The following is a 23,752-nucleotide window of genomic DNA, read 5'->3' as shown; positions in this document are numbered from 1 at the left end:
TTAAACTATTCAATTTAATTGACTGAACGTTCACAATATTTGGTCTGCCTTTTTATAACGAAACTCCCATGTGGGTTTTATGAGCGTTATGTGCTTTCATTTAATATATTAGTTTATCTTGTGGAAACGCACAAACGGGAAGATTGATTTAAGAAAAAATCATTATATTTAGGGGTAAATAATTTTACTCAAAAATGTTATTTGATAAATACCTTTGCACATTGTTTGAATTGTAAGAGAACATGTCTTTAAATATTGACAAAAATTGAACTAATTCGAAACTTTACATGAAATTACCCATTAGAACCTCATATATTCCACAAGCTTTATAATTGTGAAATTTGAAAGTGTGACAAGTTCATGCTTTATAACAGAGCGATGCATCAATTTAGAGAAAAATGCTGAAAAAGTTCCAATAATTCGGTTTGTTTATTAGTTTTGACAACTATTTCTTGCATAATTGATCATACCTTTCCTGATTGATAGATCAGATGGGAGGTGATTCTCAAATGTATCTGTATGGGGATTAAGTATTAATGTTCACTAACATTTCACTGATGCTTTGATATTTTGCAAACCTATGTATTAATTGAAAAGATGTCAATATAAAATACTTTACTGCCAAGTGTACTGTGCGTTTTTGCTCGTAATGAAACCATTAAAAGTCAACTTAATGATATTATAATTCTGGAAAGGAAAAACTCCTGTTGATAAAACGAATATTTTGATAATATCAGAATATTTATACAAAGAGTATGTGATAAAAGTGGGAAAAAAAGTATTTTCAATGACTGATAATGATTTTTATTCTCTTAATTGAACTTGCAACAGAATAAGCAATATTTTATTATCAAATCTTCTATACAGAGAGATGACAATTAGTCCGGTAAACAATAAGGAAAGACGCGTCAAGTTTTTGAAATTAATGGCCTGTAAGTACTCTTATATCGGTATTTTGTGTCTTTTCATATTTTGCCATTGTCTCATTGGCAATCATACCGCATCTTCTATTTTATATTTAAAACCGCCACATTCATTATGTATCTGTCAAAAGCAATAAGCATTGGTTGAAATTTTTTTGCTGTCTTTCATAATTGTTTTTATATTTTTGTTGTAGAACTTTGGTTTCTCTTTGAGTCACATGTTGTTACCCAAAAGCCTCTTATAGCTTAATTAATGCACGGTATAGGTTTTACTTTTTGTTGAAAGGCATATAGTGGTCTTTAATGGAACATGCTATTTAGTTTTAATAGATAGCTGTCTCAATGGTAATCATACCACATATCTTTTTCATTTTATATTATATAGAATACCTACACGCGGGAAATACTAATCATAGAACATAGTCAATGCTTTTAAATGTCCTCTGGTTGTAGAGAAAAATAATATTATCAAAATTTTCCAAAAAAATATTTCATTTAATATCATTTCACCTTTTTCAGAATTTAATTGAATCAAACTAAATAATTCATAGTACACTTTAGAATATATGCAAGTTGATAGCATTATTAGTCTTCCAATCATTTATTAAGGAAATTTGTCTCAAAATGAAACACTGCCTGTCAACATTTACAACATATCTTTGAATGTACTTTCAATCGCTTTAAAAATACTTTATTTTAAGAAAACTCTGATACAAACCATTCACAATGAAACCATTGTTGAGATGGTTGTGTAGTTTTCTATTTATATTCACATTTCGCATATATCAACCTTACGATTTAGTTATTACGGATTTAATTGGCGATGATCAAATTTTAAATTGGCTTGGACTTTATATTTCGTTTTTTTTTTATAGATTTAATATTTCAAATTAAAATTTCTACGATTGTTATGAACAACTGAAAACAATTTATTATCATAGATTTTGGAACTTAATGAAAACAATTCCTACAAATTACAGCTTCATTTAGAATTCACTATTTATATGTCAACTTTGTATGAACGAATTGTAAGCATTGGCTTAACACGATCACTAACCATAACAACCTTTCAAATATTCATTCCAAAAAAAAAAAAAAAAAAAATAACATAAGAAACACGTAAGAAATTCGTTGTAGCTAAACAAAATTTTTTTTATGATCTGTACAAACTTCCGTTTTAAATTACATCGTATTTTTTGTAATAATGGGAGTTTTTAGCTCAGAGTCGGAACATAACTACACATTTCTGAAGTAAGAAAAATGGTCAGCGCGTATATCTATGCTATAAGTCATCTATCACAAAATTGTTCATTACCTGTTTCAATATTTCCATACAGTTTTTATTAATCTAAAACTATAATCGTTAACATTAATATGAGGCAGTTGTTACTTGTGAAAAAGGACAAAGTCGATATGAATATTTATTCAAATACTGCTTTTTGCGAAATTAAAACCCAAGTGAAATGTACTACAAGGCCATCAATCATTTTTACAATTTATCAATCATGAAATCCAAATTTAAAAACAAAAAAAATCACCATCGTTTAAAAAAGAATCCGTAATTTTTTAGATACCCTATACCATTGGCTTCATGATTGAGTGCTTAACAATAAATAACTCTTTACCAAATTACCAAAAAAATAAATATTCCCATCATATTTACACTTTTGATATTGAGCAAAATTTTGTCTCCGAATGACTTTAGATCTGTCTCCGAAAACTTTCTGCCGTCATGCTGCAATCACTTTTAGATTATGAAATCAAATGTTATAAATTGTAATGCAATATAATGCGAATACTTGTGTGGCTTTAAGTAATGGCGGCCGAAATTGCATACAAGTGTAAATTCGTCTTTCATCAGAGGCTGATACCAAATCTGCCTGATTGATGAGGTGAGTTCCCCCAGAGAACTCATTTTGTTTGCTATAAAATCGTATGTTAAATGAGCACTAGACTCATGTCAAGGCTGAAATAATGCTAACAATTTTAGATTCATATGTGATCTAATGTGTAAACCGATAGGAGCCTATTTCCATATTGTGAATTTCTGACTGATCTGATTGTGGATTCGTATGGCGGATAATGCATGCATAGCAATCTCATGGCAAGCGTATCATTTGAAATCAACAAATTAAACATCGTATAAATGATACACTTGGTGATCCCCTATCTATATTTAAAAACAGCTATGTAAACCTGGTCAAATACCAATTGGTAAATTACATAATATTTTCATGGAGTGTGACACAATCTCGTTTTCCAGCCTACTCTATGAATGAACGAGTATAATTACAGCATTTTGTCACCATAGGCTGTTCCCGCGTAACGATAAACATGAAGATGTTAAACGACAATTTCTGAAAATTAGATATATCAACATATGTATTGCTTACATCAACTTATCAGGTATGTTTAATGACAACCATTCAAAACTTTATACCTCCTTATTTTGATAACACAGAACAACCTATTATTTCGTATACATGCAAACAACCCCGTATGGCCATGTTATTACTGACGACCTCAATATCGTTCAAGACCGAGAGGAAAGTAACAAAAATGGCCAAAACATCGTCTTTTGTCTAAAATATATTGGAAACAGTCGCGTCAGGTCATAAAAGACGCTCTTTCATCATATTGTAAAAAAACGGTGTTATCTGGAACAAATTTGATAAAAAAAATAATAATTCTTATTTAAATAAATGTATGAATATTGGTCATATTCGAATATTACATTCTGATTTAAAAATAGATTAAAGGGTACATAATACGCCTATTTCTAGAATAAGAAACACACTTAAAGTAATCGCAAAGAGGTTTGTGTTCGTTCCGTCTGACAAAGAGGTCAACGATGGGTTGTTGGTATGACGTTAACACTACAGGAAAGTTATAAAGAATGACTTATAAATTCTTCTGTAAACAATCATATCATTTCCAAATCTCAGCTTAAGGCTTCTTCTGAAAAATTGAAAGTCCCTGCTCTGTATTGGTGACCTCATCTACACAAAGTCCCATAAATTATCGTTTCATTTCGACCTCTAAAAGTGTTCTACAACCCTTCAGTGTTTTTAACTAGTTTCTTAACTATTATCAAAGAACGTATTGTTGACTTTTGTAATAAAATATAAGAAAATAGTGGAAATAGCTATATTTGGATTGTAAAAAATTCTTTGGATGTTTTAGATAAATTACGTGCTTTTGGTGATCTTTTTGATTAGATTGCCAGTTTTGACTTTTCAACTCTTTACACTACATTTTCACACAATCTTATTACACAAAAGTTGTCTTATTTAATTAAATGGTCGTTTGAAAAATCTGATTGCAAATTTATTTGCTGCAACGCATATAAATACAATTGAGAAGCCTTCTTGTCAAATGAAGAAGGTAGATATGCTAGATATACTTACTGAAGGTGTGATGAGATGATTGAAGCTGTAAATTTTCTCCTTGACAACATTTATGTTCGTTTCAAGGTTATCGACAGGTTATGTGTATTCCTATTGGCACCAATTGCGCCCCTTTAATAATAGACTTGTTCACGTACTGTTATGAGTCACAGTATATGTCCAACTCAGTAAAGACCTGTCTAAATTGCATTTAATCGATAAATTCAACAAAACTTACCCGTTATGTGGAATATATTTTTCGTTGAATTATAAAGAATTTTCTAAATATACTGCCTAAATTTACCCAAAATAAATTACTTCAAACAAGTCTAAAATAAAATGAGATGATTGAAGCTGTAACTTTTCTCCTTGACAACATTTATGTTCGTTTCAAGGTTATCGACAGGTTATGTGTATTCCTACTGGCACCAATTGCGCCCCTTTAATAACAGACTTGTTCACGTACTGTTATGAGTCACAGTATATGTCCAACTCAGTAAAGACCTGTCTAAATTGCATTTAATCGATAAATTCAACAAAACTTACCCGTTATGTGGAATATATTTTTTCGTTGAATTATAAAGAATTTTCTAAATATACTGCCTAAATTTACCCAAAAGAAATTACTTCAAACAAGTCTAAAATAAAATGAGATGATTGAAGCTGTAACTTTTCTCCTTGACAACATTTATGTTCGTTTCAAGGTTATCGACAGGTTATGTGTATTCCTATTGGCACCAATTGCGCCCCTTTAATAACAGACTTGTTCACGTACTGTTATGAGTCACAGTATATGTCCAACTCAGTAAAGACCGGTCTAAATTGCATTTAATCGATAAATTCAACAAAACTTACCCGTTATGTGGAATATATTTTTTCGTTGAATTATAAAGAATTTTCTAAATATACTGCCTAAATTTACCCAAAAGAAATTACTTCAAACAAGTCTAAAATAAAATGAGATGATTGAAGCTGTAACTTTTCTCCTTGACAACATTTATGTTCGTTTCAAGGTTATCGACAGGTTATGTGTATTCCTATTGGCACCAATTGCGCCCCTTTAATAACAGACTTGTTCACGTACTGTTATGAGTCACAGTATATGTCCAACTCAGTAAAGACCTGTCTAAATTGCATTTAATCGATAAATTCAACAAAACTTACCCGTTATGTGGAATATATTTTTTCGTTGAATTATAAGGAATTTTCTAAATATACTGTCTAAATTTACCCAAAAGAAATTACTTCAAACAAGTCTAAAATAAACGGTGATGACTGTCCTTTCCTAGATTTAGAAATGCATCACTGATAAAATAGAGTCAATGATTTCGTTACCAAAAAGTTACTTAAAACTTTTAGCACGATGCGGGTAAACTTTTGGTCCTTTAAATAAACTCATTCTGAAAGTTTCAAATTCAACACTGTAATTAGGTCTTTGAATACTGTATCTAGTGGTATAAATATGAAATTCGTTATCAGTAAATGAAACCAAACTTAATATTATTGTTATACACAAATGTACATTCACGGTTCTACAATCTGTCGACACATATATTTTAGCATTACACAAGGTTATGTTTTCCTGTTAACGACGTCCTTACACTAAATCCGTCGGATGTTGGATGTGTACTGATTGATATTTTAGTGTGTGTACCTGTTTAAAGTTAGGAACTTTAATTCAGTGGTTGTCGATTGTTGCTGTATATCATATTTTTTTTAGATTTTAAACACGAATGTCATTCATGATACAGAAAAAGATATAAAAAAAAAACAGGCAAATGTTTGGGCAATCCACGTTAACGTTTTATTGTTACAATTAGGTGTGGATAACATTGTTCTGCATCTTCTTGGCAAGGATCGAATCAAATTTAGTGTTCGGACCTGTAGTGTCCATTGGTATTTGTGTTGCAAATTTTGAATGAGTGAGTTGGCGGCCTTATCAATCAGGAGGGGTTTGGCGTTGTCGGTCACGTCTATCGAATATACAATCCCGTCGTCATTTCTTCGCTTATGATATAACGATTGAGACTTATTGTCAAATGGGTACATGAGCAACATGACGGGTGCAACTAGTAGAAGAGGATCTGCTTACCCTTTCGTAGCACTGAAATTTCCCTGGTTTGTCATAGTTTATGTTGCTGTGTCTTTTGTTTGTATGTAGTGTTTTTTTTTTGTCTTTTCGTCGGCTCTCTCTTTTTTTTACCATGGCGTTGTCAGTTTTTTTTTCTACTATGAGTTTATCAAAACAATTGAAAACAACACGTTTAATAATTTCATGCGTCCGAAGCGCTTTTCTGGATTTATCTTCATCAGGAACGCTCAAAGCCAAACATTTGAAATCCGAGGGACGTATAAGTACCGAAACAGTTGAAGAGCTATATGACAAAAATACCTAAAACACATAGCCAAATTCATCTAAGGTCAACTTTGCCTGAGGGAGTTGAAACCTTAGTTTCTTTATATTTTCAAAATTTATAAACATACAATTTTAGAAAGGTTTGTTATAAATCATGTCAGTACCGAAGTACTGACTACTCAGTGAGCTGATGATACCCTCGGGGACTGATCAAAACGCTACGACCGCCAAAATCTGTCAAATTCCTATACGCACGCAGGAATGAAACGGTCATTTCGACGCCTGTTTACAATGGTACGTCCATCACATCTTTTGAAAATTAAACATGACTCATCGCTGCAGCATACTTGGCGCCAGTTTCGCAAAGTACAAATCCCAAATGTATGACACCAACGAACACTTGCAAGTTTCTGTATCTGGTTCAAAAATGGTCCAGCGTTAGGTTTCTTGGTCTAATTATCCTTTGGCGAAGTCTGTTCCAGACTATCTTAGTGAAAATTCATCGTAAATCTGGGATAACTGTGACAGTGGTTATAACAGTGATTGCTCGATTACGTAGAAAGATTAACCGGATTAATAGATCTTTCGCTGGAGTAGTGGTACCGGACTACCGCTTTTTGGGCAATCTTGAACTGACCCAGTTTGATTTATTATTATCAAGAGTGTGAAATTGTGCTATGATGCACGTTATATTGGTGGGCGACATCAGATTGATCGATGACGTTGTTTCTTGTAGTAGTGACACATATTGGCTTAGTGGCATTTCACAGTATAGAAGCCAATTGCTTGTTTAACAAGCAAGTGTTATATACAGTATGTTCACGGGTGATATTAACAAGTTTCCCGTGGAATGCATAAACAGATTTTTCTACGCGGTAACTGCAACATTCATATTTTCAAGACTCACAAAGTATAAAAAGAAATGATACCGAAATTAAAGGGGGAAGTCCACAAAACAGACAAAACAAACATTATACTTTATCAACTAACTTGGAAGGAACGGAAAACAGCTCTCTTCCTGACAAATTGTCACAGGTGTACAAAGAATAAAATCCTTTATTTGAATACTGAATTGGAAGAAATTTCCTATTTTCATCTTGTAATGGTTCAGATCTTACTGGTCTAAATAAATTGCACCTTTAAAACATTACTAAGATTTTTAATTCTTTGGTATTGATTTATTGATTATCAATTATATTTAAAAAATTAATCGGACCTTTGCTTTTTTTTCCAGATTATAATTATGTCGTTTAAGACAAGTTTGAATATAGTTTCATAGAATAACAATCACCTGTACTCCAATCAATCTTAAAAATCATTGACATGCATAACTATGTTTCTAAATGAATTTCTCCGTGGTGTGTATTTAGAAATAAAACTGTAGCCATGCCTAGAATATAACTTAATTCTATTTTTCAAAGTTTGCTTTTTACTAGTTTGTTAAAACTGATTTAAAATAGCTTGTTTATTTAAATTGTTGTGAGGTGTTAGTGTCTCCCAAAGGGTGAGGAATCTTATATTCCGATCGTTACTCGTTAATCGTCATGAGCGCAAACCGATAGGAAATAATAGTGGAACAGTAATTGCTTGTGCTTCAGGTGTGGCTACGTTTACTTCTTGATTTAATGAATTGTGTCGTTTATAAACTAGATTGTTATTTGTGTAATAAGGTGCTGTTGAAAGACCTTTTCTAACCACTTTCAATTTTTTTGGAAACTGTTTTGGTCAGAGTGATTATAGAGTTCGACGTTTTGTCTATTGATAAAGAGCATAGTTCTCAAGCAAAGCTCGGATTCCTTGCCTGTCTTTGGCCATACTTTTTGTCCTTTATGGTTTTATCAGCTCTTCAATTCTTTAATAAGTTTTGGATTTTAAAATATTATAGCCTCGAACGTTACTTAAGAGACATTTATTGTCGAACTGCGCATCTGCTGCAGTAAAAACGGTACCGTTAGTGTATTGGCCTTCATATGTTCTTTGGATATTTTGTTCATTATGGTTTAATTGTCATATCTTTATGTATCAATAATATTACAGTAACACTTCCGAAACGTTTTTTCCGGACTTGCCTTCATCCGGAACGCTCAAATCCAAAACCATGGAGCCAAAGATATATGAATAATCTCGGATACGATTAAAGACTTCAGGTTGACTAAAGGGTTAAAACATTAACAGCTAACATTTGTCTGCTAAGAAACCGTAGTAAAAATTAAAATCCGTATGAATTTGAAAGCTACATGGGTTGAAGTTATTAAATTGTTTCACCTTTGCTTTATTGTTGAACAATAGTATGTTAACACGTGTACATTAAGTACCTATAAGTAGACATTAACTATATATCAATACACAGCAGTTTATAGCTTTCATTAATTCTCTAAGATATCTAATTGTGATATTTTAAAGTTATATTTAAATATGGCAGTTATTCTTCTTCCATAGTTGTTATCAATATTGAGTATGATCTTTATACTTCTTACTTTCCAGGTTTACAACCATATTGAATGCATGCAAGTCGTTTCGATTGCACTTCATAGTCCGTCATCTGAAATGAAAAGAGGATATTAATATAACACTATAACTCCTTACAGTAAAACATTATATTGTTTAGTCTCTTACATTTCTCGTTCAACTGCAGATTGAATTTATACTGAATGTATCCAGAGAATAAGACACCACGTAAAAAACAAGATAACTATTTGGTCATCTCTTGGGTCTTCCTGTCTTTTATACTCATTGTCTTTTTTGATCCAATTACAAATTTTTTACAGAGAATATCACCGAAGATAAATTGATGTGTGTAGGGAAATACAAAAAAATGTGTTGCAAACATGTATAACCGATTTTCTTAAAAAATTGAAATACGTGAATGAAATAATAATTTATACTGTATACCTTTTGTCTATTTCCATCCACAAAACTGTCGTCAATCCGCTTATCCAATGCATTTGAATTAGCTAGCAATAAATCATCAAATTTGGAAGGGCGCAATAGTTTTAAAAGTGCCAACTCATCCGCTGTGGAAAATACATCTTTACGGCTATTATTGTCAATCATGTCTTCAAAGTTTTTTGTATCCAAAATCTACAATGTAAATAAAAGCACAAATTTAGAATTCATTGACAAAGTCTGGTTTTATAACAATTATCTTTTATTTCAAAATAACTTGATTCACACGCAGTACCTATAAAATACTCCGATTCTACTCATAAATTATAATCCATATGCAATTCACATCAACTGATAATATAATGATATTGACATCCAAAATAGGAGTTGAGATGGAAAGCGCTTTGGACGCACTATATTTATATATTTTTTTATTTGTCATCATTTCTTTAAAAGAGCTCCTTTTCAGGTCGCTCATTGAAGGGATATCAAGATCGTTTATGCAGCCATGAAATAACATAATAACAGGACAGTTAAAAACATAAAGATTGAAAATGAGAAAATTTGGTATGTCGCAAATAAAAATAAATAGATAAAAAACTATATTACCCATCTATGTCACCCTACGCCGTATCCAAGGCTATCTTCTGCACAAATAAAGGAGTTTAAGTTTCTTTCTAAAATCGAATCAATCCAGAAAAAATTAACTACTAAATGATAATTTCTACAAAACAAAAACCCCAACCGACACTTAACCTTAAAAGTAAACAGCTGTCTCTTTCCTGGCTTTACATATTGTTGCATTTAAAACTTTTCATTAAATTTCCTGAAAAAGCAATACGTGTATTTTTATAAAAAGGACTCTAGTAACATCCTTCCTTTAACAAACGCATATCATAAAACGTTTTATTTACATTTTTAAATTCTTTTAAAAGGGAACTATTTGTATTATGAAATGAGTTAAGATGGTATGGATGTTTTCTGCCATATTGGATTGTAAAATAACAGAACATAACACATGTAAGTCTAAAAATTAAATTTAGAGGCAAATGTCGGTGCAGAAACGCAATTTACTAATAAGAATTTTCATTTAAATGAACAAATTTATGTGCTCTTGCTCTTAAGTTAAATTTACTTGTAGTTTAACAAAAGAAACATATTTTTGCTTGATTGCATTTTTTAAAAATTTTGCGTATTAAGGCCAGGAAACTCAGAAAATGTATACATTGTAATTTATAAAGGAATCTTCAGGAATTCATTTTTCTATTTAATGTCAAAGCCGATAAAAACTTACGGTTACCCAATTTTTCTGTTTATATTTTGAATACATTTAGTTTAACTTCTATTACATTATGATGCATTTTCTCTGTATGATCCATGTAAAATGTGTCTTTTTTCACAACCTGTAGCTTGAAATCAAGCGCGGATTGCTATCACTTTTATTATATTTTTGAACATATTACAATATATACTTCGTTTTGGCCAAGTCTTAAAACGATGAAAAAACACTCTCCACTGAAACCTGTCAACTGATCAATATCAGACCATACAAAATTGGGAAGAACTAAGGTTCCCCGGAAAGGTCAGCAGTTCAAGCTCTACTGCATGCAGACGTCGTGTTACTCATTATACGTCAATATACGGTGATAAGTCGCATATATACTACTAAGGTAGTTTATCAACGCCAATAGAACATATTTCTTTATATTTAATATGGTGTAGCATTCTTTTTTTGGCATTGGTCATTACGATCACGTGATACAAAGGATATTTAAGTATATGGACGCTTTGTTTCTATTTATTGACGGTCAATATAAAAAATATTGAAAAATACAATGTAAAATATATTGACGGTCAATATTAAAAATCTTGCAAAAGACAATGTAAAATACACAGAAAGAACATTTCAATAATCCACTATGTATACAAATTAAGGACTTTCACTCAGTCTATACGTTATATATGGACCTGTTAGATAATATTGAACCTCGGACTTCGTCCTCTGTCAATATCATATTAACAGGTCCATATATAACGTATTGACCTCGTCAAAAGTCCATAATTGATAATTATACATTTAAACAACAGTTACGTTACTGTAGTTTACAGATATACCGATGAGAGATGCCGGTTTCATCGGAGGATAAGCTTATGATCCTGAACCTGTAATTTTTTTATGTTATTTTTCAAAGAACTGGTGTGACGTGATCGACGTGTATTTACCTCATACCACTTCTAAGTGCAGTCTTGAGCATGGAGTAAAATTTTAGCTTTGATCACTGTGGAATACCTTATGGTGATTTTAAAATTCAGAACAGTTCTTTGCCTTTTTGGTTTGTCGAGTATGTGAAGGGATTGGGAGTCCAAGAATAATAGCCATCTCCAAATTGTTTTATATCTACAAAGTCTGTATCGCATGCAAAGTGAAGGTTGTAAACAGCTTCCCCATGCTTGGGGTGTTTACTCCTGATCTTTTAAAATTGTGACTTCTTTATTCTCGAGATGCTAATTCCGCTTATATGTACTACTTCTTTTTCTCATTTTCAATCTCCATAATATGCTATTTGCAATAAAATGGCGTTAGTCAGCCAATCAATCATTTTGTCTTATTTGTTCGTTTTTCGAAATTTTAATGGTTTCTTTCCAAGTTTTATATATAATCCTCTGAATCCCCATAATATCTTGATAAGTTGTGCATCAATTGAACACGTACTTATGAAGTCCTTCTATCAACAACGAATTCCTACAGAACTTATTATTCTAGTCTGAAAAAATAACCATTGGCGGGATTCCTGACAGGCATACTAACTGGTGAAAGATCAAACCTGTCATATGACTACGCAGTAGGGTAATCCGCGTAGTAACAAAGGTACACGTATAAAAAACTCATCATCGGTACCAGACTTAAAATTTTAATTTGTAAGTCAGACGCGCCTACAAAAGACTCATCAGGGACTCGCGGATAGAAATAGTTAAAAAGGCCAAATAAAGAATGAAGTTGGAGAGAATTGAAGACCAAAAATAACGAAAGGTTTTGCCAAATACAGCTCAGGTAATTTATACCTTGGATAAATAATTCTTAGTATTATATTCGTATAACAGACGACAAAATCACATGAAGAAAATACGTAATATTGCAGTTTTGATAAATAAAAGCTATCACTTAATAAAAACAATGTCATCAAAACGAATCATCTGCTATCACTATCAAAGTTAACTTGGTCAAAGTTTCGAAGTCATCTGTTGTCACTATCAAAGTTTTTCATTAAAAGCTTGGTCAAAGAAAAAACTGCACTGTGATTAGATAATTCCTGTCCCAAATCCATCCAAGTTTCTAGTAAAATAGGATAAGATTCTGTTTTATCCAAGTCTGTCAAATATTTTCATCAAAGTTTTCTTTGACGGTTGTCATTATAAAAAAAACCCATCAAAAACGTTGACAAAAACAAATATTGATAGTGACAACGGGCCTTAACATTCAAATACACATATAGTTGATATCCTGTTATTATCATTATTAACCACAATAGTTGTTATTATCAATTATTAACTTATTAACATTATATTAATTCCATGCATTTTATTTTCTTATCATTTAAAATCCATTGTAAATTAGATTTGATATTTAAAAAATTATATATATTGCTGGCATATATTAGAAAAATGACAAATTATAGTATTTCTTTCTAATGAATTTGAAGAAACTATAAATACTTACAATGTATCCGCAGGCACTGCTTAGAAGTGTTATCACAGTAACAAAACAATACCCGTTTTGAGCAAATGTGTTCATTCTGAATGTTACAACAAATGGTGTTTCTGTACAAAAATGTGTTTGAAAATAAACTATTTAACGTAATTGACTGAACCTTCACAATATTCACTTTGCCTTTTTATAACAAAACTCCCATGTGGGTTTAAGGAGCGTTATAAGCTTTTATTGAATATATTAGTTTATCCAGTGCCAACGCACACAAGGGAACAATGATTTTAGTAAAAGAGTAATACCATTTGGTCTAAATATTGTTATTAAAATGTGCTGTTTAATAAATATTAAATTAGATCATTTGAATTTTTATGTTTTTTTGTCTTTTTCAAGGTTGACACAAATAAACTAATTTTCAAATTACCTATCAGAACCTCATGTATTATACAAGCTTCAATAATTATCAAATTTGAAAAGTGTGACAAGTTCATGCTTCATGACAGTCCGATGTATCAAATTTGAGAAAACTGCTAAAAAATCCTCATAATTTAGTTTATTTATTGATTTGGACTTTTATTTCTTGCATAATTAATAAATTTTCGTCATTATAGATATGTCAGATGGAAGGGAATCATCAAAAATATTCACTGCGAGAATTCAATTATTGATGTTCCCTAACATTTTCTAAATGTTTTGATCTTTTACAAACATATAAATGATAAGCAAAAATGTTGTCATGAAGCAAATAATTTATTACGAATATAAATGTGCGTTTTGAACGTATTCTGGAAATATTGCAGCTCATTTATGCGTTTCACATTCGTATGAAACTATGTGTTTTAAAAAAAGAAAGTTATCACAACTGGTGAAAAACAGTATTTTCAAAAACGAATTTCGTATTTATTTATTTTTATCCGATTTACCGGCGATTAAGTTCTGCGAATTTCAAAACGTTTGTGGTATCCTATAATTTCTCGATAATATTCTACTGTCGTACTTTTCGAGTTTTCGCAAAAATTTGTCTGGTAGGCATATTACATACATGTTGCAAAGTCTATCAACATCTTATTCATAATGTTTGCTTTTAGCTGTAATTTGAAGGAAAGTGATAACATTAAATTCTTAATTTTAAAAAGATTTATATATATATATATATTTGATATTAAAGATATAGTCCTATTAAGCTGATTTTGTTAAAAAACTAACAGTTAGAAGATATGCGGAGTAATCTTAGATACATATTTTTATAAGCTGTTATTGACTTTGAATTAGCTTTCAGTAACGTGGAGTACACTCAGATATGTACTTCGTGTTTTTTTTGGTGTTTTGTTAGGGTTTTCGATTGATCTGATAAGTTAATCCTCTTTTAACTGATTTTTATAGTTTCTTCTTATTTCGTTTTGTTACACCACTTTCCCAGGTAAAAGGGAGGATTTGGCGCCAGCAAACATGTTTAACCCCGTCACATTCTATTTGTGACGGTCCCAAATCATCAGACTGTAATTCAGTGTTTGTCCTTGTTGCTGTATATCATTTTTTTTTTAATTTGTTAAATCAGGTCATTAGTTTTCATTTTCGTTTGAATTGTTTTACATTTTCATTTCGGAGCCTTTTATAGCTCACTAAGCGGTATGGTTTTTTCTCATTGTTGAAGGCCGTATAGTGACCTATAACTGCTAATTTCTTTGCCATTTGGTCTCTGGTGGAGAGTTGTCGCAATGGCAATCATACAACATCTTATTCTTATTTAATGGTATTCATCCATATATGTACTTAGGTATTCGATAAATACTTTGAAAGATACAGTATTGTACGTCTTCGTTGTAACAATATGTCGCTGAATTTACTTTAAACCTTTGAGCGCTTTTAGAATGTATACGGTAAAAGCCAAAATAAGATCGGGCATTACATTTTCTATTCATCAGATAAATCTCATTAAATGAGACACATACAAGAAAATATATCCATAAGACACCATGCCCTGTTCGCACTAGCACTTTCATATGATAATTGAACCATGAAATAAAGATCAACACCGTAATTTGGCACATAGTTTGAAATCTCCTCATCAAAATGAATAAGCACTGACATCGTACTATATCGTTTCAATGTTCAGTGAGCCGTGAAATCAGGATCAAAAACCGTAACTTGGTTTATGATTATAAAGTTCTTATCATAATGAACATCATTTTTAAATTTGATGTGATCACTACTTCATGGTAAACTACCTAAAACAAAAACTTTTACATTATATTGAACGGACAGACGGATGGTCAAAATAAAGTCTTTAAAATAAATGTATACCATTTGTACTTCATTACGTAAAAATAAAAAGTAAAAACAAAGGTAAATGCGTTGTCAAATTTCAATAGCGCTATACACTTTTGTTGTTTACATTCTCGTCATTTAGTCTTTTGTGAAGAGATGTCTGAATTGCAATCCTGCCACATATCTTTTTTTTTCTCATATTCAGTTTAAACTTTCTCGGAACGCAACTCGAAATGATGTATCTTTTTTAGAAACGAAACGATGTTAATGCTGATTTGTAAAAAAACATTTATTTTTAAATGCCTCCCTAACAGTTAGCATTTGCTTGTTTACAGTACCGCTTATTGACGTTACACGATGCCAATACAACAATCAATGTACTTAGAAAATTTTTTTTTACTCTTATTGGTTAGTAAATTATATATATAATATAGTACCTATAACCGATCTATAACCGTTATCACAATGTGCATGATGAATATATTTCAAATTTTAATTTATATTCAGCTATACTTCTATTATTTATTCTCAAAATGTCTCAATGGAACAAATGTACCTCAAGTAATTTATTCTTTCAATTGAACCACAGTGGGGAGAAGTCAAATTCCAAAGAAATAAAACTTTCCACTTCATGGGTAATTTGATTCAATGGGTGAACGTGACTAGAAGATAAACATCATCTGTCATAGTAGGTTTTTCCATTTCTGAGATAGCATTCAGTACAATAATAAACGAAAAAAAATATTTTACAAATAATGTAGGTGTTAGTGACCATTGTTTTTGTTGACACCGATTTATTTTGGAGGATTTTTTTTATCTTTTTAGTTTGGATGCAGTCTTTAGGTACGTAAAACACGATAAAGATGATACAAGGAAACACAATGATTTTTTTACTACTATGATACCGGAATCATTATCAATTTATTTCACCAGTAACCATAATTTAGATATCATTAAAAACAAGTAATTACTTTGAGTTTGTTTTCTGTTAAATTGTTTTATGCATAAGATATATAATAATTTCATTTTGCTTTATCGTATGTTATTTAAATACTTCATCTACATCTACCATTTCTGTCCACGCTTGTCGTAATTGAAAGCGTTTCATAAAGGTTGTGTTCTTGAAATCATTAGAAAGTATGTTAGTACCTCAAACATGTTGAACAAAGTTTCACTGTGTTGCTTGCATTGGTTGCAATAAAGTTTATCTCATATTTCCGTTTAATCATTTCAAAGAGTAATAAAACGTTTATTGTATATCAACAATATATTTCATATAAACGAATAGAACGTAACTAAAAGTTAGCGTGTAATACATTATCATAATACACTAGTACAAAATAAAGCTTTCAATTAGTGACGTTATCAGTGATAGGTTTTAATATTTTACCCTGTCGATGTATCCGGTCTTGCTCCTTTTGGAAGTTTATGATATTCCCACAGTTTTGTGTGTTGTCTTCATTTGTCTCAGTACATATCTTAGTCATATGTGATATTTTTGAATGTGTCTTAAGTTAAGATAAATCCTACAATTAAACGTAAATTTAGGACATCAAAATAATGTCATAAGATGGTCTCAGGATGGTCAGAAATAGGGTTTCCTTTGCATCGAAAACACAATTAGTTTACTACTCTCACTGTCATTGGCAATTTATAAAATATGTGTTTTCCGTTTAATGTATTCCCACAAACTAAAGTGCAATGCGTAGATGTCTATTAGGAATTCATTTCACGGTTAAGATTTAATGTATAGTACATGTACATGCAATACACAGTTGTTAGTATTGCTCATAAACTGACCACATTTAATATGCTGCATATTTGATATATACAACATGCAAAGTGATCCTCAGTATTTTATTTTTAATTATAACTTTTCTCACATGTAATAATTTACAAAAAAAAACTTCAAAATATTTTATTATTTTATACTGTATTATATTGCTAATATCCAGCCACAAAACTTCCATTTAACAACAAATTGATGGCAAATAAGCTTTATTTATTCCCTCCACTTTTTTATAATAGTTTTATCATCGTTCGAAACCGAATATAAAATATTATTCAATTTATAAAAACCATACTGTTAATATTAAAGTAAATTAGAAAAATTGTGTTAATGTAGAAGAAAAAATAATGTCTTTTAAAAGAATGTTGATATAATTAGGATTGTCCTAAGACCATCCTGATCATGACCATCTTAAGACAGCTTTGATTTACAGTCTAAAACATATCCTAGGATGGTTCAATGACATTCCTCAATTCTGTCACAAGACAGGTCCTAGGAAATATCTTACGATACTTTCGAAAACCAGGCTCTTTTGCCTAATATATTTTAGGATTGGTATGCAACAAAAGGGCTTTGCATGAATATTTCGAAAAATTATACCTCGTAGAATATACATTGCACTCACAAGCCCGTGCAATATAAACATCTGCTCAGGTCAATCTTCACCTATATTTTTGCAATGATAGAGATTATGCAAAAAGCTATAAAATGTATCCAATATTTTTTTGATTTCCAAATGTACCAATTAATTTTTAGAACGTTATATGTAAAATAATCCCTGAATAAACGATAGTTATCGTATACATCATATTAAATATAACAAAACAATTAGACAACGATATTGAATGGATAACTACAATGATTTTCATAGGAAAAAAACACGATCATGAAGCAGAGGAGAAAAAAAACAAAATACACCACAGGGATGCTTTAATGTTGTCGCTGATGAGGTTTCTCTAATAGTCTTCCATGTGAAAATATGAGAATGCAGTGTTTTATAGATGTTTGTTATCTATTTTTGTCGGGCATAACTACTCATATTATAATCAAACTATAAAATACATAACTAAAAAGATAAAATGTATCAATCAAAGGATAACTTCCGGTTAAAAGGATTTACTGTTTATTCCTCATAAATGAAAGGATGGCTTGAATTACCTTTAAGTCATTTGATTTGTTATATAAGTTGAATTATCGACATAATTATAAACACATACGTCAATAACCTACTATAATTGCTATCGTTTTTTTCTTCAACGTTTGATGATACTGTATTGGTATTAAAATCTTATGTAAATTGAGAAAGACAGGATGTTTTTCTTTAAAGTTTCTTTTTTGACTCCAAACATATATATATATATATATATATATATATATATATATATATCTGCTTTATCTGGATGTTGTACTATTTGAATTACATTTATTTGCTGAAAGATGAGACTTTAAAATTACATGTACATTTCACATTTTAAAAAAACACACAAAAAAAAAAAAAAAAAAAAAAAAAACCCCAAATATTCAATTTTAGGGACCATTTGTATTCTTAATTTAGATTAGTAATATTTTTTTTATTATATATCATACCTATCTATTGAGCCTTTAATTGATAACAAAATATTCTTATCTTATTTGGAATAAGAGGTCTTTGAGTTCTACAAAGATAGTCTATAGAGATATCAAGGACCTAGGTTAATAAAACTTTATCATAGACTGCTATGTTTCTGTATCGACTACAGTTGTATTAAATTTTGAGTTGGTATTTCTAAGAAGTGTTTTGTGGACTTGTTTTCTGTTCAACGTGTTTCGTTTTTGTGTGCTATGGAGTTGTCAGTTTAACTACAACTTATGAGTTTTGAATGTCCCCTAGTATATCTTTCCCAGTTGGGATCTTTCGCCTCTCCTTTTCCCACTCTGTGTGTGTTGGAGATGTGCTTCGATTATTCCTACATTAGGCGACCTCGCCTGCACATAGAATTCATTTAAGTAAAGTGTTAGGTTTTTGTATAAACTACTAGTAATATGAAATTGAGGGCAACAGGATTATGTTTCAGATTTGACATTGAATATGACGCCAGTGAAAAGTCTGAAATTCAGTTTTAGAATTTATATAATATTCAATTAGTAAACTTATTAATGATCTGACAATAAACAATAAGTATAAGAGTGAGTATGAGAAGTTTCCTCGAAATGACTTTCTAAACCATATGGAATGATTGAGAGAACTTTATTATGACTGCAGACACGAAAATGGGATTTATCTTACAACGTATAGACAATACAAAAGTAATTGTATCGTAGAACCATATAACCAACAAATTAATCCCACGGTAGTGCAGAAGTGCATACCGAGACTAGCATAACAGCAAGCGTGAAATTCCGTTTGACAACCTCCTTTGTGCGCTTTGTGGCGATAACTGTAATGCATTTGAAATAATACATTTGACTGCTCCTAATACACATTATTAATGAATTAACCTTTATTATAAATGTTCATTCACGCATTAACATTTTTAGGAATTTAAATGATGATTTCAAATCAATAAACAATATTGAATTATATTATATAAAAATGCAAACAGTATAAATTCTTTATGCGACGTGAAATGTTCACAGTAGACTTGTACGGTATGAACATAATTTTATTAAACATTATTTATTTCAAATTATAAATACTTTTGTTTAAATATTTTAGACATATATATTCACAAACGTACATGTATGATGCTTTCTGGAAATTTCAAATAATGTTTAAACTAAGGCGACAGCAGTTTATCAACATTAAAATTTCGTAGCTCGATTAAGACGAGACAAATCAAGGCACAAGAGCAATCTAAGGGAACTGCATGAAGTAAAAGGGAGCAAGACCGGAAGCGTCCACAGGGTATTAAGCATCGCAAAACATGACGTATTATTTATACGTAAGTATAAGGTGAATTTGAAAAAAAAAAATACCGGTACATCAACTTTGTAATTACATCGTTAATTAAAGGAACAATTGATTCGAGCTTCCTTTTCACGTAGCCCTATCTGTTACTCAGGTAGGTAGTATTCAGTTAAATACAATTTGAGGGATTATATATTTTTCTCTCTCTATGATAATGACTCTCATAGAAGCAACTTAATGGTTCAGAATGGTTCTTTCTTATACAACTGTTTGTTGAACTACTTATTTCATTCTTTTTCTACGAAACCTTACATATCAATAAAACTCGTAAGATTTAACCGTATTTTCTATTGTCTGGGTTAAACCACATTTTGTTTGTCATCCCCGTGGTTTTTTTCCAAAGTGAGTTAACCCTAAAAATATGAAATCTGACCGAATGCAATCGCCTACTTGCCAATTGCCGATTTGAATTCGTCCTTTACACACTTTAAACACAAAGTGTTTCCCTTTGCCTATTGTAAACTGGTTTTAGAAAGACAAAAAGTAAAATAACAAAAATACCGAACTTCAAGGAAAATTCAAAACGGAAAGTCTTTTATAGAATAGCAAAATCAAAAGCTTAAACACATCAAACGAATGAAAAACAACTATCATATTCCTAAAAAATGGGCTTCCGCTCTTGCAAGGCATGAATTTGAATGTGATGTACAGGTGTTTTAACCAATTTTTTATTAAAAAATAACCAGTGAAATCAGACGTTTTTAGCTTAACAATAGATTAAATATAATAATTAAAAGATTTGAAAAGTTTACAGATTATATACATCACGCACTGATAAATTTACTGTTTTTGCTTGCTCTTCATTTTCAATAAAAATGTATGTCCTTTATCAGGGAAAGAACCTGCACAGAGCGATCTGAATTTTACAGGATCAATTATGGAAAAAGACAAATAAACTATTCTTTTAAACTGAGTTTTACTGTGCGTATTGCTGTGTGTTTGTTTTTTCTACATTGGCTAGAGGTATAGGGGGAGAGTTGAGATCTCACAAAACATGTTTAACCCCGCCGCATTTTTGTGCCTGTCCCAAGTCAGAAGCTTCTGGTCTTTGTTAGTCTTGTATGATTTTAAATTTTAGTTCATTTATATGATGTCCATTTTCACTGAACTAGTGCACATTGTTGTTTAGGGGCCAGCTGAAGCCCGCCTCAGGGTGCGGATTTTCTCGCTGTGTTGAAGACCCATTGGTGGCCTTCGGCTGTTTTCTGCTCTTTGGTCGGTTTGTTGTCTCTTTGACATATTCCCTATTTCCATTTTCAATTTTATTCATCTATGGACAGATTTGCAAATCATTGTGTTATCAAATTAATTTTTCGAACATTTGTCAATAGACTATGAAGTTACAACTTTCTTTTTGAAGATACTTTGTTTCGATTTTGAAATAAGAATTCAATATTGTATCTCCATTCTCAAATTCTAAAATTTAGACATTGAATAGCAAATGTTATTTACGTCGTCAAAGTTAGTAAAATAAACATGGATGTTCAAAAATATTTTTTTTCGATTCATTTAAACTACTTTATTGGCACAGTGAGAAGAAAATAGCATTTAAGTACAAAAATCATTTGGGAATTTAACGATATAAGTTAGCTGCTGAATAGCTATTTCCACATTGATATTTCCTTATCATGACTTCTGACATTGTTTCATCGTATTGTCAATTTTGTTTTGACTGATTTGGTTCATCAAGATTTGAAATAAGATACTAGTTTGATTTCTATAATAATGATTAATTAGTGATGTAAATTCTATTGAGTTATGGATGTTATTACAACGATCTAAAATATCTCGTAGATAGTATATATCGAATGATACCACCTTTCAAGTAATTTATGGTATCAAAATCTGTTATTCAATACCATACCAGTTATACATAACGTCGACCAAGTTGGGAAATATATGAGTTAAACAGATCAACCTTTTGTATCAATTTAAGAAACCTTGCAAGTGCAAGATTAACCAATATATTCCAAACTTTCGTACAAACTACAAAAGTTTGGATTGTTTTTAAACTGCAGCTATATAAAAATCTATAATATTATCCGTGAAAGCAGTAAAACAAGAATAAATATAATTTCAATCCTTAAAACAGGGACGAAAGATATCAAAGGGACATTCAAACTCAAATGTTGAAAATAAACAGACAACGCAATGAAATGATTATTTCGGAAGTATAATCTAATATTTGAAATACAGAAAACACCGAGTTTTCCAGATACACTACAAGCCCTTTCTGTTATCATTGATGTATGCACTAGTCGAGTATGACTTTTATCATACAATATTAAGTACTTAAATATTAAATTTTTCGGTCAAAATTCATTTGATAATTTTGAAGAGTTTCAAGGTCATAATTGACTGAAATGACGTCGTCGGGAATCGTTTTATTGTATTATTTGTGTATCTGTTATTTAAAAAATGGTTGGTATATATTGATAAAACTGCTGAAGGAATAAGTCTCTCGGTGTCAATATTTTGATTTAACAGTTTTAAGGTCACTTACTATTAATTCATGTAGAGGTACTGGTCAACGATCAAGGTCAGAATAAATGTTACTTTACGAATTAGTCTTTATTCTTCAAAATAAGTTTTTAAGGAATATATGAATTTATTTGAGCTCATCTGGTCATTCTAATACGAGCTCGTATTATCACGTGGCGTCATTCATTCGTAATTTTGTTTAAAGATATTTTCATGGAACTGTTCAACTTATGCATATAAAACTTTACATGATTGGTTCTTATGGTATGTAGATTAAAGTTTTTTACTTTCATCTCTTAATAATAATGATTGATTTATATCTTGACAATCTAAAAAATTATAGATGCAGAAATGATGACACGAAAAACTATTTTAGAAAGTTGATATTCACCGTGTAGAGCTCTATATGTGGGAAAAACATTGGACACGGGTTAGCGACTTTGAAGCGAAGAAAAAATTATCACGTAAGTAAAATAAGAAAATCTCTTTTTTTTTTTATTTTAAGCACCAAATAATTTATTGCACAGAAGGTACCGACACATAATATATTTCCAGCAAGCAGAAAAAGACGAACTCAGTTCTTTGATTTCTAAAACACACCGCCTCATTTTTTCCGTATCGCAAATTTTGAGACTTCAATAACCCGAATAATTCAGTCGTTATATTCCACTGCTCTACGATGGCTACATTAACGCCTGAAGGCCTAGTCAATGAAAAATCGTCAAAAAATCATTCGGAATTAATTCGGGATTTACCTATCTCGATAACATTTAGCTATTAGCTGATTGGCTCTCTCTCACAGAGAGCACCAATCAAAATCCTGGATTCGTGACGCGTTTTTATCGTATAAAGAGTTCAGGCCCTCGCGAGTGGGAGAGTCGATCACGGGGAGGGACTGAATTATTCGGGTTAAGACTTCAAATGCAAGTTTCAATGAAAAACTACTTTTCAGCGACCTATTTTCGCTTATGGTGTTGTTCATGGTAACATTGGTCTACTCTCTTACTTAC

At 30.9% G+C, this 23,752-nt stretch overlaps 1 long non-coding RNA gene across 1 annotated transcript; it reads right to left on the bottom strand.

Annotated features, from left to right (window-relative positions):
* Nucleotides 1-8,932: 8,932 nt before the first annotated feature.
* Nucleotides 8,933-13,400, bottom strand: LOC127699250 (uncharacterized). Its single transcript, XR_007981142.1, has 3 exons — nt 13,270-13,400; nt 9,558-9,746; nt 8,933-9,207 (listed from the first exon to the last, which is right to left on the bottom strand). It is a non-coding gene; the product is annotated as an uncharacterized LOC127699250 (long non-coding RNA).
* Between the last annotated feature and the right edge of the window lie 10,352 nt (nt 13,401-23,752).

This window comes from Mytilus californianus, unplaced genomic scaffold (genome assembly GCF_021869535.1).
Source record: "Mytilus californianus isolate M0D057914Y unplaced genomic scaffold, xbMytCali1.0.p SCAF_4, whole genome shotgun sequence".
Taxonomy (NCBI): Eukaryota; Metazoa; Mollusca; class Bivalvia; order Mytilida; family Mytilidae; genus Mytilus; species Mytilus californianus.
The sequence above is the reverse complement of the archived record's forward strand: the minus strand, read 5'-3'. Positions and strand labels throughout refer to the sequence as shown.